Genomic DNA, 19,636 nt, shown 5'->3' on the forward strand with positions numbered 1-19,636 from the left:
ATGAAACGTGTTGGAGAACATCCTGCAATAATCATTATTGGGTATCTGTGAATTTAACACACTTTTCAGAAGGGGACAAGTTGCTTGCCATGGTAGGAAAAGCTGTGCCAAATATTTGAGGAGAAATGTGGAGAGGAATAACATTAGCTTCAGATACCAAATTGCAAATTAAACTTCCCGAGGATTTCCTGAACCCTGTTCAAATAAATTAAAATTTTGTTTACCAAAATGACTCCAATATGCAAATACAGAACACAGTGTTATATAGGTGCTAGGGATTGAAATTTTTTACAATCATATAATTTATTATAATACTTAATATTATGATAAGACCATTAATTTATCATATTTTCCCTGTAGTGTTTACTCACATGGACAGGGATAGATCCAGATTTCATGAAATCTGAAGGTTACCTAATTTTGGAGGCTATTCTTAATAAAAAGAATGCACACTTTTGAATATCAACACTGGTCCCTTACAAAGGACCCATGCAGTTGAAGAGCCCTGAAAGCTGAGTTTCATTGATTCCGGGTGAAACTACCTCTGGATGTGGAGCTGTGTTATGGGAATACTGCATCACAGGCAGGACCGAGCTCTGCTGCCACCTCAGTAGGAGGCAAAGGTGGAAACGTGGAAACTATGGTTGTAAGGTTCATACTTTCCTGACCATCATAGAAGCTGCTTGTTGGGTCCCTTAGGAAGGGATCTCTCAATGAAACAAACACTAGAGCTTCTTATTTTTTTTGAGACAGTGTCTAACTCTGTCACCGAGGCTGGAGTGCAGTGGCACCATCTTGGCTCACTACAACCTCTGCTTCCTGGATTCAAGTGATTCTCCTACCTCAGCTTCCTAAGTAGCTAGGATTACAAGGCATGTGCTACCATACCCAGCTAATTTTTGTATTTTTAGTAGAGACAGGGTTTCGCCATATTGGCCAGGCTGGTCTTGAACTGCTGACCCCAAGTGATCCATCCTTATGACCAGCAGACCCTGATCTAAGAAGCTAGATGATTCCTCATGAGGTCACTTGTAAACCTTACTGCTGATGTATTTCGGTTTATTATTGGACTATCTTAGATTTTAAACACCCCACCCAATGCCACCATCTATGTAGCAACTAGAGCAGGACTCACAAATAAAATAACCTTCAAGGCCAAACAGCTTCCAATAGCCAGATTTGTCAAGATTAACTTAAGGTTTTAAAATCAGGCAATGCTTGTAGACACAAACCCCTGTGGGCACCATAAAATATCACCTTATTTCAAAAGACTGATAAAACTGAAAATGATCTGAAAAATTCCTATTGAGTGATCCATTTAATCACTCAGGTGGGGTATGGTGTATCTGGTGCATGTTCAACCTCAGGTGCATGTGCATGCAAATATACATGCGCCACCGCTTTTAAACATGTATCTCTCTTTGAAAAGATCATTCCTTCTTTCTTATCCGTATGTGAACAAATTGTCAAAACAACCTCAAATGCTAGATGATATAATCCTCAAATGCTAGTAATATAAAAATGACTGTAATAATACAAGTGATATCATTGCTATCCATAGCACCACACTTTTACTGTTTCTCAAATCTACAACTATCCTATTTTCTAGTGTTTATTTCTTTATTCACTGAAATGACTGATACGGGCAGTTTAGACACCCAGAGGAGGAGATAATGGTTTTGATTGTGCTAGATGGTTTGACTCTGCCGAGTGTATCCTATAGAGTTAATACCAATAGAGGTCATGGATATTTTTTTCCCCACTTCTTTTCCTCTTTATTGTTAAGGAGACTATTTGTGTGTGAGTGTATGACAGGAAATGTTTTGATTTTTTTGTAGTGGCAAGAACAGGAGGGCATTCTTTTAAACATCTTTTCTTTTTCTAGGCAAAGTGTGGGAATGGAGGATGAGAGATAGTCAATTTTCAGAATAAGATGTTCTCCCAAGATGTAAAGAGGGGAAAAAAAGTAATTTTCAACAGCTAGGCAAGAACTGCCACAAGCAGTAGTTGAAAAAAATCAATGGCATGGTTTCATAATGTAGTCTTGGATTCAGCAAGAAAATACTACAGAGAGAAAACTGCAGGAGTCCCTATTTTGTCCCCTCAAAATGAATTAAATGGTCTAGTGGAAGCTAAAGGACTCTGAAGGTGGTGAGTCTACCACTGATTCTTCAGATGGTGTCAAAGATGATTCCTGGTTAGGTATAAAAAGCAGCACTTTTGTCTGCTATTCATACAGTAAAAATGACAGAGAATATACACCTAGAATATTTACCTAGTACTGCTGCCTTGGAAACATGGTTCTAGGTCTCATGAGTTTCCCAACAAGGAGTCTTTGTGCTCTTGAGACCTCAACAATGTACTGAGCTGACTACCTCAGCAATATTCTATCTAAACTAACACCCGGGTATAGTGATCAATGGTCTAACCAGCTTGCAAGTTATGGCTGAAATAGTGGTTTACCTATCAAATCCTTGTAACTCCCAGAATAATTATGATTCTATCTTTTGGGCTGGCAATTATTTAAATAAAAGATTATTTACAAAGGAAACAGCAGGGAGAAGAATCATGTAAATTAGATTCATTAAGTGGACAGATTCACTTACAGTTCATTTTGGAATAATTTATGCCAATTTTCTCTGATGTCATCTGTTGTTCAGGTTAACAATTAGCTCATTATTAACTGACAAAGGTTACTTTGTATATTGGCAGAGGAAGGCATATTATTTGGGAAAGCTTCTATGACTACTGAGCTTTCATATGGGTGCAAGAGTTTATTTGCAAAAATCCAGCTTTTATTTTCTCAAACAATTCAATATCCTGATGCATTTATCTCTGTATTCTCAGGAGGCTTTGCAGAGGAATATATTTCTCTTTGCTAGTGTATAAGCAGTCAAGACTAAAAGAGAATAGGGCAAAATATTCATTCCAACTCTGTATTACTCTCTGCTTTGAACTAAAGATAATATTTTCTAATATATTAAGAGACACCTCTTCTACAGGCCAAGTTACAGATCTCTTAAAAATCCAATATGATGATGCCCATTTGCAACATTTTATGATGAGAAAATTAACTTTAAAACTCTTTTATAACTCTACCAAATGTAAGAAATATATGTCCCTAAGAAGGTAAAGCATTAGTCCATTTGGACCTTTTGAAATTCTTTGCTGTTTCTTGCAGTCTTTTATCTGTCTCAGCTCTGTGTAGTTTAGTGACTCTGACCTTGAGGAGGTAACAGAAATGGTGCCTACTATTAATGTGGTTTTTCTTTTAAAAAACAAAATGTTTCCTGGCATGTAATTGTTTTTTTCAAAAAAGACTTGACCCTGTGCAGTATTTTACACTTACATCATTTCCCCATTTATAATTCTTTCTTGTTTTAGTGTGTTGGAGGGAAAAAAAAAGTGTTATGTAGTTCTTTAAAAACATTCAACCAAATAATAATAACCAATCGTAACATTCTGAAGTATTTATTGTGAATGTAAACTCTGAGAGCAGTAAAACCGGTAAAAGATGATTTCCATAATAACTGGATGAGGGAGAACCCAGGAAAAATCTTGAGCTTTTTGCTTGCATAACAGAATGAAGGAAATGCTAAACATGGATTAGGTTTGGAAGAGAATTCCTGAGTTTGGTTTTGGATATAATGACTGTGTCTTTGAATCATACAAGAGGAAATATCAAATAAGTTCCATCTATATGACTGAAGTATAAATTTGAGTATAAATTCGTTTTTGTTTCCCTGTTATTGTAATCCAAGTATATAGGTGGAATCACCTAGCAATAGAAGACAGAGAAAAGAAGGGGGCCTTGGATAGAAACTTTATTAATTCCAGCATTTAATGGAAAAGAAAGATGAACCTGAAAATGGCCAGAAAATAGGGGGAAATTCAGAGTATTGAGTTAGGGGAGATAAGGGGAAGGGTATTACGAGGAGGAAGCAATCAACAGTATCATATATGGTGCTAAAAAGACACATCAGAGGAGAACTGAAAAATATCCATCTGGTTTAGCAATATGGTGGTCGTTGCTGACCCAAGAAGCTGCTTTAGTAAAGTTGTTGAGATGGAAACCAGATAAGTGGGTTGAGGAATGAGTAGAAGGAGAGCAAATGGGCTGGGTGCAGTTGAGGATAAAAATGATGAGAGAGGTAAAGCAGGATAGTTGGGTAGTATGGGTCTATCTGAAGTTGTTGATCAATAATAAATAAGGGAACCAGTCTCTGCAGGTGTGTAAATCTCTCCAACAGGGCTCATCTATGCAGATATAGTGTCCCCAAAAGCAACATGTTGGCTTTATCTCTGCTTAGAGTTTTTTCCAGATGGGTATAACGAAAAGATAATGGAATCCAGACTGTTTGCAAGGGTGATATGGAAATAATGGAGAATGGATTCCAATCTGAACAAGTAGGAAGGTGGAGAAAGGACAGACATTAGTGAACTGGAGTCCCTATCAGGTCAAAGAAGGATCTCATTTATTCATATGCCACCCTAATACAGCTTGTCTATAGAAGGAGGAAAATAAATGTCCTTTTTAAAGCTACTGAATGCAAAGTTTTTTTTTTTTTTTTAATTAAGCTAAAGGGAAAAGAGACCTAGGTCCAGTTTTAACAATCCCCTCTTCCCTAGACTTCGTAGGAGGGCCCAAGCACAGACAAACCCAGCCTTATATATATATTCTTACCTGAATATAGATCTCTCCCAATATGCCAGTTGAAACTTTCTCAGCATAAAAAACCTATGGAAAAAATACTTTTGCCTTTTCACTTGGCTAAAAGAAGATTATTCTATAAAAAGAACTATAGTCCAGATGATTAAACAATGGAGGGAGAGGATGAAAACCAAAACTTTACTCAAATGGAAATCTCCTTAAATTTTCCCATTATTCTTAATGAAATAAAGGCTGAGCTAACTGCTAGAGAAAACTGATTCTTGATGTTGCAGAAAATAAATAAACTTAAAAATAATCATTCTAAAGTCATTTCTTTTTCTGTAGTATCTGTATTTTCTGTTCTATTTTAATATTATCTTATTTTTATAAAATCTTCGGTTAGGCCAGGTGCAGTGGCTCATGCCTGTAATCCCAGCACTTTGGGAGGCTGAGGCGGGGGGATCACTTGAGGTCAGGAGTTCGAGACCAGCTTGGCCAACATGGTGAAACCCCATCTCTACTCAAAATACAAAAAAATAGCTAGCTGGGCGTAGTGGTGGGCACCTGTAATCCCAGCTACTCGGGAGGGTGAGGCACAAGAATCATTTGAACCTGGGAGGCAGAGGTTGCAGTGAGCCGAGATAGTGCCATTGCACTCCAGCCTGGGCAACAAGAGTGAAACTCTGTCTCAAAAAAACAAAAACCAAAAATTTGGTTAAAATTAAAAGGGAAAGAAATAAAATACTAACTATATAGAAAATGAGAGAAGAAATAGTGAGGAAGAACTTTATATTCAAACTCTACAAAATTTTTCAGATGACTTGTCAATTTTCTTTATCAAATAATAAATATGCTCAAGAACAAGTCTAATTTTTCTCTATTTTTCAGACAGAAAAAGAGAAGCAGATGAAAGGAAATAGAATTTTCTATTTTGTCCTCACCACCTAAGCCTCAAATAAAAAGCATCTAACAATTCAACGATCTTAACTTGGACCTGGTAGGAGACATACACTGAAGCAGTGGCTAGAACTCCAAAATATACCAATCTGTGAGGCTATGAGATGACAGGTCAAATTTTTCTCAGAAGAAACATCCTAGCTATATTTCATCATTGAATGTGGCCATGTATTGGCCCAGTAATCTTCACAAGCATCACAACCAATTACTTAGAGCTTTAATAAAGAAGGGACCTTATGTAGAGTTTAATCACATGGCAGTTGTGGGAAAGAAGCAGAAATAGTTTTGTTTGTTTGCATTAACAAATAGATGATGAGAAAGATAAAAGGGGAAATCAAGAAGATAACCCAAAGGAAACAGATAAATGGAGGAATAAAAATGAAATTCTATCTTCCCCCAAACAGAATCTGCCATAAGAAAATGCAGGCGTTTTTGGCTAAACCAGAAATTAGATGGGAACTACATCTCTTTAAGGTCCAGAGTTATAAAGCACAGGGTAAGGAAAGGGCACCCGGAGAGGGGAATCCTGTGCCCTGGGTATTAGTCCTAGCTTTGCTGATCCTCAGTTTCCTTACCTGTAAGGAGAGAGAAATGCTTCTTGCCCTTTGCTATAACAAAAAGACCACCAATGTTGTCCCCTGCCCAGACTCATCCACAGTTGTTATGATAGACTTGGGACATCTATCTTTTCAACCCTCTCTTCCAAATACTTGATATGTATTTTACAGATCTGTGAGTGAGCAGCTATTTCTAATTCTGTTTTGAAAGGATTATTCCAAAACCAAGATGATGAAGGGGATGCCGTTAGAAAAATATATTTGTAAGGTGACAATCAATTTAAATTATCTCATAAAAAGATGAGTTCATGGCATATCATAAGTGAGGTAAGATTGCTTCCTTGTTTCTATCAGAAATAGGGTAAAACCAGCTCAGTCGAAAGCTGGATAAGAAGTTAAGCAGCTATTTTTTTTTTTTTAAGAGGGAATCTCACTCTGTCGCCAGGCTGGAGTGCAGTGGTACGATCTCCCGCTCACTGCAACCTCCACCTCCCAGGTTCAAGCGATTCTCCTGCTTCAGCCTCCCGGGTAGCTGGGACTACAGGCCCAGCTAATTTTTGTATTTTTAGTAAAGACAGGGTTTCACCATGTTGGCCAGGATGGTCTCAATCTCGACCTTGTGATCCACCCGCCTCAGCCTCCCAAAGTGCTAGGATTACAGGCGTGAGCCACTGCGCCCGGCCCGAAGTTAAGCTGCTATTGATGGCAGTCTGTTGGACTTTATTCCATTTATTTCTTTCATTTTCATGTAAGCTTTCTGTGATTGAATCACAGGAAGTTAATATGCCAATTATTTACTTCCTGGGAGTCTAGGAAAGCACCTTTATTTACTATATGCCATCAAACAGAACTATTACATTTTGTTGAATTTGTAAGGATAAAAACCATGACAAGTGCACCATATTTCTAGAAAATAGATTCCAAGTGTATAACAGAGGGCTAGGCATCTCTTTTTTTCATATAAAACCATGAGTGAATATATACTCCTTTTTTTTTATAAAAGTGTCTTTTGTTTGGCCAATAAAAAGCCAAATTCTTACAGAATACTTTGTTACAAGCACTTCCATTGTGCAATATAGTTTTGGTTGGAAAGGCTAAAATTGAACTCTACTTCCCAAGCCTATTAAAAAACATGGAGAATACCATATGAGAATCACGGGTTGTCAAGGTCTTAGGAGTTCATGAAATTGTGTCTAGAACGCTTTGGGTACAGGGCAGTTGCTGTTGTGGTTAAAAAACAAGGAGGGGCATTTCTTTTGCTTTACAAACGAAACTGAAGCTTAGAGAGATTGGTTCAAGCTCATGCAGCCTGCAAAGCCTGGGCTCAAAATCAGAACTTCTGACTCCTAATCTTGCTGCTTTGTGACTGCTGGGATTCCCAAGAATCCCCTGATCTTGGGGCAGGAGGAAGCCAGCTGCCCCCGGAGGAGGAAGCCAGCTGCCCCCAGTCTCTGCTGGCTACAGCCATGGGGACTTATTCTCTCCTCAGTCTCCAACTCTCTGCCCCCAGCTACTGGCAGATGGGAGTAACACGCATGTAGCAGTCCCATCTTTGCCTGTTTATTCTTTGTGAGGGACACTTAGCATTTTCAGACCATCACTGAGCTGGAACAAAGTAATTTCACCTGAAGAGCCTGTAGCTGGGCTTAAAGGTGCTTACCTGAAAGGAGAGAGGTGGTGATAATCTTCTTGCTCCTAAAGAGGTGGGTCCTGCCAGGTCAGCCCTGGAAGCTCTTTTCTTTGGACAGAACCAGGACGAGCCTCATCCCACAGAACTAGGGAAAAGCTTCAGCATGTGGTTGTGAAGGAGGGTGGGGCCCATCACCTCATGTCCTTTAATAATAATGACAAGAGCAGCCCTTTATCAAGGACCTAGTTTTTCTAGGCCCTATGCTATGTATGTTAAGTATAATAGTGTGAATCTCACAAACATCCTGCAAGATAGATATTATTATCATTGTCATTGTCCCCATTTTACAGATTATGAAATCAAAGTTCAGAGAGTTCAAGTAATTTTCCCAGTGTCACACAGCTAGTAGGTGACAAAGATCTGAACCTAGGTATTTGACTCATGCTCTGTGCTGTTCCAAGCGAGTGAGTCTGAACTTGATTGGTAGGATGTGGTATATCAATGTTGTATTCATAACATAAGTTAACCTGGGGGTTAAGTGAAGTCTACAGATAGAAGACAAGTTGATGAGACTGAATTAGCACAAAATACTAAAATAAGTATTCTGCCTATTTTTGAGTGGGATATTAATTGTAGAACATCCCCCTATGAGAGAGCCACTCAGAGAAAAATAAGTTCACTCAGAGGTTTAGAGAACTCCATCTGCAAGGCAAGGCTGGGCAAGTGGCTTGTTTATCTTAAAGAACTGGCTCAGTACGTAAATGGAGCAGGTTCATATAAATAGGATCCTACCTGGAGACAGGGAACCAACCACACACATTGTCTCCCCACAAGAGTAGTCTTTCTGCCTTCCTTGTTTCTTTGACTGGCATAAGCAGACTTATAGTCATGAGGGCTGGAACCCCACAGTCACCTGGCGCTCCTACTTCCTCACAACTGGCACCTGCCTGGCCCTTTCTCTCTGCAGTCCTGGTACCCCCAATAATGTGGCATCAGATTCTACGGATTTGAGGCCAGAGTTTTCTGGCATCTATACTTTTCCTTTCTACTCCCATTGCAACTACCATAATTGAGGCCCCTGTGACTTCTCCCTAATCACTGCTGTTAGATCTTTCTAAAACAAGACTATGTCACTCTTATGTCTACAAATCATCTGATTCCTCATTATTTACTGAGTCAAATCCAGACACCTTCACCTGATACTCAAAATCTTTTCAGATTTCCCTGAACACATCTTGTTAGTCTCTCCTCCCTGGCCAATCTTATATGTGCCGAGCTACAATCCTCACTTAACCCCAAGCACACACAATAGTTTTCCACATTTGCACACCTTTACTTGTGACCTTTGCTTTGTCTAGAAAAATAAAACATGTATGTTGTGTTTGTTTGGTACTTTCTAGTGTTCAAAGTGGTTTCATTCACCTTTTTCCATTTGAAATTTACAGTTACTCTGTGGGGCAGATATGATTATACTCATCTTACAGATTAGAAAATAGTGGCTCAGGGCAGGCCTGGAACCTAGAGTTCCATAGCTGAGGGGCGGAGGGATGACTAGCGGCCAGATCTTCAAACTCATTGCTCTGTCCACGGCTCCATGTTGCTTCTCTCTCCCCATAATCTGGCCTTTACTCCAGCTCCCTCCAGTTGCTACTAGTCAAATTCCATCTTTTTCTCAAAGTTCAGCTCGAATCTACCAACAACTGTTAACTTTTCCAAAATAAACCCAGAATTGAGGGCTCTCTCTCTTTTGTGTTCTCACAGCTCCTTGCTCAACTTGCTGGGCACTTAAAGCAATTAGGGGAAAGGCCTGAGAGTTCCTACACAAGAATTTTATACCAGCAGTGATCAAGGTTTTAAAACCTTTCTGATTATGACCCCATTAAGGCATACATGTTATATCACAACCCAGTGTGCATGCACACACCCCTGAAACAAGTTTTATGAAATAAAATTTACTTCTAATTCCTCAATGCACTGTGATATTTTCTCTAGTCTATTTATTAAGAAGTGCTGGTTAGGAACCCACTAAATTGCTTGTGAGAACCACTAATGAGTTATGATCAGCAGTTTGAAAAACCCTGATTTAAATATTATTATGTCCCTTCTAAATGACCGAGACAACATTTTCAAAGGTTTGCAAAAGACTGAGCTAGCAAGGAAGATAGGTACGTTCATCAGGGATTTAATCTGTAGTTCCCAACGGGAACACAAACAGTTCTTACAAAGGCTAGGCTGGGAAGGAAGGGCCTCAGCTGGAGAGCATCAACTTCTGTTTGTTGGAAGGTCAAGGAGAGGGATTCTTGGTGAATAGTTGATGGTGGAGGGGAGTACCCATTCCACAGTGGGATAGCTTCCAAAGAGTGGGATTTGTAGAAGCCAAAGATTGAGGTGAGGAAGAATTCTCAATAAGGCATATCTGTGGACTGAGAAGAGACTTATGTGCTCATCATAACCTTGAATATAGCAGGAAATCAGCTAGAATTTAAAAATAATAAAAATGTAATAAAATTCTTTGTTTATATCTGCAAAATGAGTCTGAAGGCCTTCAGGCCTATAAACCTGTCACTGAATTTAGTATCATTTTAACTTTATGAAGCACTTGATGTTTGCAAAGTGCTTGTACAATTACCAATTACCATAATGTTCATCTTCTGAATATTTCAGATCACAGAAGGCCTGAGGACTTTAGACTAAGAAAAGGGGGAAAAAAAGGAAAAAAAGTTGGCCAATCCAGTTAAATACCAGGCTTCTGAGCTTGTACTGCTAGAGTTGTTTACCATGTGGGGCACCTGCCTAGGGGTACTCTGGGGACTTCTCTTCCTTCAGCACCCAGAGCCTGCAGTGCACACAGCCCGCCTTGGTCAGCCACCCCTCATGACTGACACCTACTTGCTGCTCTTGGGCATTCCAGGCATAATTCTGTGTCTACATGAACCAGTGGAAGGAACGGCAAAGGGCTTCGCACCTGTAACCCAAGGGCTAGTCCATAGCGAGGGATGTGGGAAGAGGTGTTTGCAGTTGCTGGGAAGGGGCGGTGAGGAAATAAAGCTGCTACAGTCTTTCCTGTTTGAGGTATTAAACACATGTTAAAGGATTAAGGAAAGATTTGCTTAGCAGCCTGCATGAGCTAGAAATCAGTTCTGGCCATGTTTATAGGCGACAGGTCAGTGAAACCTAATACACTGGTAGATTTCAAGGAATTCCAAGGAAATGGCTTCAAGGGATGTCAAAGGCAATGGTTTCAGGATGTGTCTGTTTCCTTTGGAAAAAGGTTAGCTCTCTGAAGCTTCTTCCCCTACATTTAAAAGGCCACAGTGCCAGTCACTACTGGTGAGAGGCTGCTCCAGGAAGCTGAGAGTGGCTCGGGGGCTGGTGGCATTCTAGTTTATCGGTTTAAGAACAAAAACAACTTTTTGTTTGAAAACGAATTGCAATTCAGATATTTTTGTTAGATTAGTTAAAACCTTTTGTTAGATTAGTTGAAATTCTCCAGTTTCTGACTATGGACAGGAAACTGAAATACTAGAAGACAAGCTTAGAGACTGATCTGGCTTTTTAGCTAAAAAACATTCTAGTAGACTCTGGCCCTAACAATTACACCACAGGATAATTTTCAGTAGTGGAAATTTAAGAATCAATATCTTAATGAAATGATACTTTTATATATTAACTCATTTTTATTGGGAACACACACTGAATGCTCTAAAATAGTTTCCAAAGTAGAACGAAACATTTTGTCTACATTTTTATCCACACAGAAAACTGGTGGGTATTTTGCGGGGCAACTGTCCTGGATCATGGATTATTTTCAGTTTATTCATCTCCCTGTCAGAACAGCTTCCATACAGCCACCAGTTCTCTGCGTTATAACAAACAGGACTCTGTGGCTCCGTGCTTAAAGTGCTGCATTGGTTTCCTGCTGTCAATAAATAAAATCCATTTTCTTAACTGGGACACATGCGGTCCTACACAATCTGTGCACATGATAATTCCCTGGTTTCACTTCCCACTAGTTGCCCTGAACTTTTCACCATTTTCTGAACACTCTGCACCCTGTTCAGGCTTTTGGCTGAGCTGTTACCTTGCCACAAAGTCCTTCACACTCTCAGCCCTGCTCCTTACAGATTCTTACTCTTTTATCACCCACTTCCAAAGTCACTTCAGTGTGGCTTCCTGGCTTCTCCAAAGCTGTTTAGTTGGCTATACCCCTCTCTCTGGCTTCCATAGCACTTGCTGTGTTCTGAATGTTTGTGTACCCCCAAATTCACACATTGAAGCCTGACTCCCCAGGTGATCACATTAAGAGGTGGAGCCTTTGGGAGGTGATTAGGTAATGAGAGTTCTGCCCTCATAAATGGGATTAGTGCCCTTATCAAAGAGGCCTAAGAGAGCTTGTTTACTTTCTTCCACCACATGAGGATAGAGCAAGAAAGTGAATTCTGTGATCAGGAAACGGGTCCTCACCAGACATGGACATTGCTGGGACCTTCACCTTGGACTTCCCAGCTTCCAGAACTGTGAGAAATGAAATTCTATTGTTTATAAGCTACCAGTCTAATGTATTTTGTTATAGCAGCCTGAACAAACTAAAAAAACACTTTTTTGCTCAGAACTTTGTGATAGCTCTCAGCATTGGTGGCTGGTGGCACTAATCTACCTCATTAGGATGCTGGCATCTTAAGGGCAATCACCATTTCTTTCTTTATCTCTGTGGCTTAGGAGAAGGCAGAAGACTTTTTTCCCCCTAGGAAGAAGTATTAAAATTCAATTTAGTTAAAATAATTGAATAAAATATAATAGAATAATTATTTTTCTGGAGGAAGAAATATGAAAACCAAACCCAAGCCTCACAGCAGTAAGATCTGTGACAGAAAGGAAACTTTAAAGGATACTTTAGCCTGTACCACATCACTCTACCTTTAGCCATCTGAGTAACCAAAAAAGTATAAAATATTAACAAGAGAATTCTGATTACACTAGGCATTGGGAATAAGGGTTTCACGCTTGACTTCAAAGGCTTATTCACTGTCCCTCAAGACCACCTCTTTTCTCTCTCCTGTAATTCTGTACTTTTCTGGTGGGTTATTCAGGCTCTCTCGCATCTACTCATGCCACACTCATCACAGGACCTTCCCCATGTTACTCCCTATTCTTGGAAAGCTCTTCCTCCCTTTTCATTGTTTAATTTCATGTTAGGAAATCCCCATTCCTCCATGGACCGTTTCTCACATGACTGGAAGAATAGCATTTATTTCTTCAACAAGCTTTTCCTCTATTAACCACCAGCATAATAATCTCTTTGCCTGCTCTTTCTCATGAGTTGGTTTGACATACATTGAGAATCATCACCATCTACCTTGTGAAGTGAACCTTAATTAGGGAAGAGACATGTCTGCCCAACCCTCTGTGTGATGTCTATCATAGCTTTACATGCAGACAAACGCTGGATAACTGCAGTCTGCGAGCTAGACCCAGGACTGTGTCTCACTGGCAGGTGGTAATATGTGAAGCTGGCAGCCATGGCCCATGCTGATAATGTGTCTCTGGTAGCTCATGAGCTTGTTGGCAGCCTGCAAATATCTTGGCTCCTACAGTTGAAAAGGAGTGACCAAGTAACGATTAAAGAACATTTAAACATTATACTCTTTTTTCATGGGAAAGAAATATTAAAACTAAATTCAATACTGGCAGCATTAAGGTAATACATATGTTTTTGTAAGTCCTATCATCTTTCGTTTCTCCTTTTTTCCTAATAAAATGATTCAGTACTGACCTAGAAATCTTCAGTATAACATCACACTGCTAATAACAAAACACCATGGCTTCACCTGAAAGGTGCAATTGAAAGATTTCCTTTATCACAGTAAGGTACAAGAGGAATAATTATCATCAAAGGCTTGTATTGCTTTCATTGTGGAAGAGAAAAATTGCTGCACTTCTCTATCAAGTCAAAATTGCTATCTGTAGTATAATTTCCAGAAAAATAACTGAGATGATGGACTATAAGTTAGAAAAGTCATAAATGAAACAACTGCATGTGCAGAACAGAGGACACAAAAGAAGAGCTTAACACCCAGCTCCATCAATTTACTCAAAATCAAAGAAGAAGAATTATGTCTGATTTATAGCCCAAGTGAAACCTTTCCTTTATGGAAACTAAAGACTTTGAAATGGTATTAAAATACAGCTGTTGCAACAAAAAATTATTACAAGTATATAAAATAATGGAAATTTTAGTCACTCAGATAATAAATGACAATATTATACACATTACATGATGCCTGTCTTTAAGACATGTGGCTATCTGTAGGTAGAAATAATAATAATACATGTAATGAGCACTGTTCTAAGTGTTTTGTGTTAATTCATTTAATTATCAAAACAAAGCTATGAGGTAGGGACTTCCGTTATCCCCATTTTTCAGATGAGTGATGGAGACACAGAATGGTTAAATAACTTTCCTAAAATTACATAACTCTTAAGTAGATAGGCTATAATAGCAAATCAATAACTTCTGGCCACAGACCAAGACTTTCTTCCATTTGATAAAAACCAATAGTGGAATGTCTGTGTGTTTCTTTACACCGTAAGTGTGTTCCTGAAAAGATCTCCATATGTCAGAAATTTAAAAACAGAACCATATTGGAATGATAGCTCTGTGGGAATTTCTTTACAGGTGCATCGTGAGTGCCCAGGATGGTGCCTGGCATGTGGTAGACTTGATAAACGTGATAAGTGAGTGAATAAATGGATGAGGAAAGTCTAATATGGTGCTTTGCACTGAGAAAATAATAAATGTATTGAATTTGATTTAAAGGAATTTATTTTATCCATTCTACAAGGGGAGGAGTGACCTTCTGATTTCTTATTTGTGTAAATCTAGATCTTCGTATCATTTGTTTAAAGTGAAGTTGAAATATGAAAGCATTTTCATTTAATAGAAATATTATTAAAACTTTTCCAGGGAAAAAAGCAAAACAAAGCAGAGATGCCAAAGCTTATGTAGAATCCCAGGATCATTGTACAAAAATCAGTTACCATCTTGGGATCCACAATATTTTATAATCACAGTGGGGAATCCATTGTGTTTAGGTAACAATTCATAAAGTCATACGTGTAGTCACTTGTCAGGTCTCCAGAAGGGTTTTATACCAACTACAGAATATTGCAATGTATTTAGGTCATAGGGTCTTGAGAAAACTGCACTATTTAACTGTTTTAAATGTGTTGGTTCTGAGAGGCCAGTGAATCAGTTGCCATCAGTAGGAAGCTGTTTTAATAACTAGCCAACTTTACTGATGGATTCAGCCAAAACAGAGGATAGTATGTATCATTCCTATTATGTGGAAGAAGAAATTATGGAAGATCCAAGTTGTTACCTGCACAAAAGACTGCACGTGTTTCCAGATACTGTTAAAATTCCCCTGTGTTGATTCCTCCCCAAAAGTCATAAGAACACAGGAGTCCAGGAAGAAGCTGATGTTTTCTCCCAGGATTTTTTAAGAGATAGGATCTCACTTTGTTGCCCAAGCTGCAGGGCAGTGGCAAAATCATAGCTCTTTGCAGCCTTGAACTCCGGGGCTGAAGTGATCCTCCTGCTTCAGACTTCCTAGTAGGTAGGACTACAGGTACATGCTACCATGCTGAGTTAATTTTTCTTTTGTAGAGATGGGGTCTTGCTATGTTGCCCAGGGTGGTCTCAAACTCTTGGGCTCAATCGATACTCCTGCTTCCAACCCCTAAGGTGTTGGGATTACAGGGTTGAGCCACTGAACCCAGCCTCTTTCAGGAAGCTTTAATTCCACTTCACTTAGGTGCTAAGTCAAAGACTTTCTATGAGATTTTTCTACAGCAGCACCTGTAAGGATATGGATGACCAAAAGCCAACCTAAATACCCCAAAATAATAATAGCATTCTAGGTGTTATTAACCAGGGGATGGGAGTGATGGCTGCATTGCAGCCAATGCGAGCTGGGCTCCTCCCTACAGCCAGCTTCCCAAGAGCAGCAGTTATAATGCCATGTGCATATTCATGTGCGGATGCCATCAGAGAATGTGTTTAGGAAGAGCCTTTAGGAAGCTGATTGCTTATGTTTACTTCAAATATTTTGAAATTTTGTTGCTTTCTGAAACTACTTGTGGAGTTATCTTTACATTTTGCAAGTGAGAGCTACCAATGATTTTAATTTATGGCTCTCCTGAAGAGTTCATCCCCCCATGAAATTCTGATGATGCCAATGTCTTCCTTTCCTATGCTAGGGACAACCTGTGATTTCAAAGGACTGCGACCATGAGGTACAAAGCAAGACTTGGTGAGGGTCAACCATGCCTACCCTCAGTACCTAGTATATTGCCTCCACATAGTGGGCAATCAATAAAGTATCCATTGAACAAAAGATTACTTACATCCTTTGCTATCTCTCCTGCTTGCTACTGAAAGTAAAACACACCTCTCCTTCAGACAGGTGAGGCTTTTGCTGAACCACCAAAGAAGCTATCAGACTAAAACAACCAATTATACACTAGGAACACTTATGAAAATGGCATAATTCATGGGTGTTTCAGCCAGTCAGGATGGGAAAAAACTGCAGTACAGGATCATCATTTAAAATGGAAATTGCTGTTCACAATATTCATACCTATGACTTAAAATAAGCATGACTGTGTGGGATATAAAAAATTCTGTCAAGTTTTAGGAGGGGAAGGTTTTTCTTTTCTTTTCTTTTTTTTTTAGTTAAGACTAAAATGCCATTACATTTAAATCTATTAAATACGTGGTTTCCAAGTATCATTTTGAATGCCCCTGACATTTATATTTACATTTCCTGAAGTGGATTGTCAGTCTGCCTTAGCCTGTACAAGATGGGGTCTGGTACCTGCCACTTTCCTTGCCAGACTCTTTAGAATGGGAAATGCAAGCATTTTCAGCATCCACATATCCTGCTGTGGGCTTTTCATTTTATTGGCAATATCTCAGTGCACTCTTCATTCCAACCAGTTATGGGAAGGAAATCTCCATCCACGTGGCTTTATGTAATTCTGTTACTGTGTCAACTTGCCAATCCATTGTTCTTTGCACTTTCTTTACACTTATAAAATGTTGGCAACCACATAATAAGTCCTTATTTTCAGTTGATGTTGACATATAGGAAGTGCTAAAAATGATGTTAGGTTGCCCTTTTTATTTTGGAAAGGTCATTCTTATCCTGTGTCATTCACATTTGTGGGGCTAATTTATACACATGTTTAAGGGGAGAGATGGTAAATGAGAGAATGGAGAGACTCTAGAAAGGAGACAGTCAAGCAACATCATTAGTCACCTATGAATAAGGCAACATGAGATTCTCATACCAGCTGTAACACTGCGAATCCGTGCAAATAATTTTATCTGATGTCTTAAAATATGAATAAGGGGGCATCAATTTCTTCTTACTTCCTCATTATGAGAGATTGCTAAGTGAGGATGATAGGTGGCTTTACAATTTTGAGTTTGTTACTAATAAAATCAACATGATTGGTGAGATAAGACATATGTATTCAACGTCACTCAGACAGAGAATGGCTTCTAAGGCAGAGTCAGGCTTGAATGTGCCAGATCGTTGTACTAATAAAACCTAACAAAGGATGGACCAACCACAGGAAGGAGGTCGGCTCAAGCAATAGGGATTTAAGTCTGCTGTGAGTGGCTGTTCCTGTCTAGGGAGTGAGACACTCAGGCTGGGTGTCTACACAGGGTAGCCTGGATGAAAACATTAATATTATCCACTCTGTCTTGCTCTGCTTTCAGACTCACTTAGCAGCCTTCTGATAATTAATTGGATTTTTCTGCTACATCAATGCCTGAAATGAAGGTGCCCTGGATAGAAAATATTGCTTGCTTGCTTAATTGATTCATTCATTCCTTCAACAAATATTTATTGAGTGTCCACTCCCTGCCAGGCATTGTTCTATGCCCTGAGGACATACCAGGGAATGAAAACAGACCCAATTTCTGTCTATGGAAGGCACATATCCTGGTTGGAGGCAACTATTAAAACAAAGTCCATTCTGTGTTGGGTGGTGGTGAAGTGTTATGGTAAAAAAAAAAAATAAAGCAGGAAGGAGTGAGAGAGTCAGCTCCTTTTAGACATTTAGATACAGAGCCAGGGAGGTCTCACCGACGAGTTGAATGAAAGAGGTAAAGGAAGGAAGCAAGCAAATGCCTGAGAGAAGAGCCAGTGCAAGGGCCTGGGTGCAGAAGGGTGCTTGGTGTGCCTGAGGAAGGACAGGGTAGCTGGAGCAGAGTGAGTCGGCGGGAAAGAGTAGGATAGGAGGGGAGCTACGGACCAGACTGTGACTTGAGCCTTCTTATGGCTGAAGAGTATCTCCCCCTGCCCATACCTCCCACTCCACGTTGGGGATATGGCAATTTAGGAATTTGGTGTCTGGTTTGTACTTCTGCCTCCTTTGAGCTTGGCTACAGTGAGTCCATCTCCTAACAGACTGAACCACTCTTGGAGTCTCTGAATATTTAACTTTCTGCCCCTAAAGAGTTGAGGATCTGATTCAGAAGTTGGGGATTCCTTCATGGTGGTGCTGTCTGTGTGACCAACAAAAACCTGTAACCTTGTTATCGCACCGATATAGTACCAATAAATGTTCAAGATGTGAGCTCTGGACTGTATCATGTAAGGAGTCCTAATTATTCATTGTTTTAATGGTGACTTTATGAACATACTGAGACATGAGGATTTACAGGTAGAGTAAGAGATATCATAGACATAGAATTGTTAATAACCAAGTTTGTTTAGGTGTCTTGATGGACTTTAGGGTGAGACTAATCTGGGCTTGAATCATGAAATTGACACTTACTAGCTATGGAAACAAAGTTATTTAAGTTATGTGGGAATTTGTTTCCTCCACATCAAAGAGGGTGGTTGTAAGAATTAAATAAAACAAAAAGAGTAGTTAAATGAAGAGAATTAAATGAAATAACATTCCTCCCTGCTCAGTAACATTAGTTCCATTTCTCACCTCTGCATTTCTCAATTTCTTCTTTGTACTCCATAATTTGGAATTGCTGCCCACGTTGAATCATAATGAACCTTAATTAATCATCAGTTTTGGCATCATAGGCTTCTTTCCAACAGGGGAGCCCCTGTTGCAGCAGAGGCCAACCCAATCACTAGTACACTTGTGTTGTTATATCTCTAGACCCTCCCAGCCTCCTACAGAGCTGGGGAGGTGGAATGAAGTAATAAATGTAAAGCACTGAACACAGTGCTTGACATTATTCATCCTCATTGAATGTTAAGTTTTATAATTTTTATTCTGTAGTTTTCGGAAAACTTTTAGGGGAAGGTATGTATGTACCACTTATGCTATGAAAAAGAAAAAACAAAACTATGTGAGTGACTGGTTTTATTGATAACAGTGGTAAATTAAGAGGGGTTTTCTACCTTTGAGTCTGAATATTAGGCATTAATTGAATATAAATTCGGTGATGTGATTGTTAGTTTTATGGGTCAACCTGGCTAGACTACTCAGTTATTCATTTAAACCCTAACTTAGGTGTCATTGTTGACACCTAAGGTATTTTGTAGATGTGGTTAATATCTGCGATTGACACTAAGTAAAGGAGTTTATCCTCAATACGGTGTGTGGGTCTCATGCAATCAGTTGCATGGACTTAACGGCAAAACTTAGGCTTTTCTGAGGAAGAAAGAATTCTGCCTAAGGACTGCAGTATTAGCTCTTGCCTGAATTTCCAGACAGAGAGCCTGCTCTGCAAATTTTGGACTTGCCAGCCCCGACAACTGTATAAACCAATTCCCTGAAATAAATATATATGTATATGATATG

General features: G+C 39.3%; 1 protein-coding gene and 1 long non-coding RNA gene across 2 annotated transcripts in view; one reads left to right on the forward strand and one right to left on the reverse strand.

Moving 5' to 3' along the window:
• The window catches only part of SLC9A9 (solute carrier family 9 member A9), a 591,979-nt gene that overhangs the window by 82,960 nt on the left and 489,383 nt on the right, over nucleotides 1–19,636 (reverse strand). The window lies entirely within an intron of this gene.
• LOC103890265 (uncharacterized) lies at nucleotides 701–5,625 on the forward strand. The gene is made up of 4 exons (XR_654610.3): nucleotides 701–829; nucleotides 1,886–2,151; nucleotides 3,003–3,129; nucleotides 5,540–5,625. It is a non-coding gene; the product is annotated as an uncharacterized LOC103890265 (long non-coding RNA).

The sequence above is a fragment of the Pongo abelii genome, chromosome 2, assembly GCF_028885655.2.
Source record: "Pongo abelii isolate AG06213 chromosome 2, NHGRI_mPonAbe1-v2.0_pri, whole genome shotgun sequence".
NCBI lineage: Eukaryota > Metazoa > Chordata > Mammalia > Primates > Hominidae > Pongo > Pongo abelii.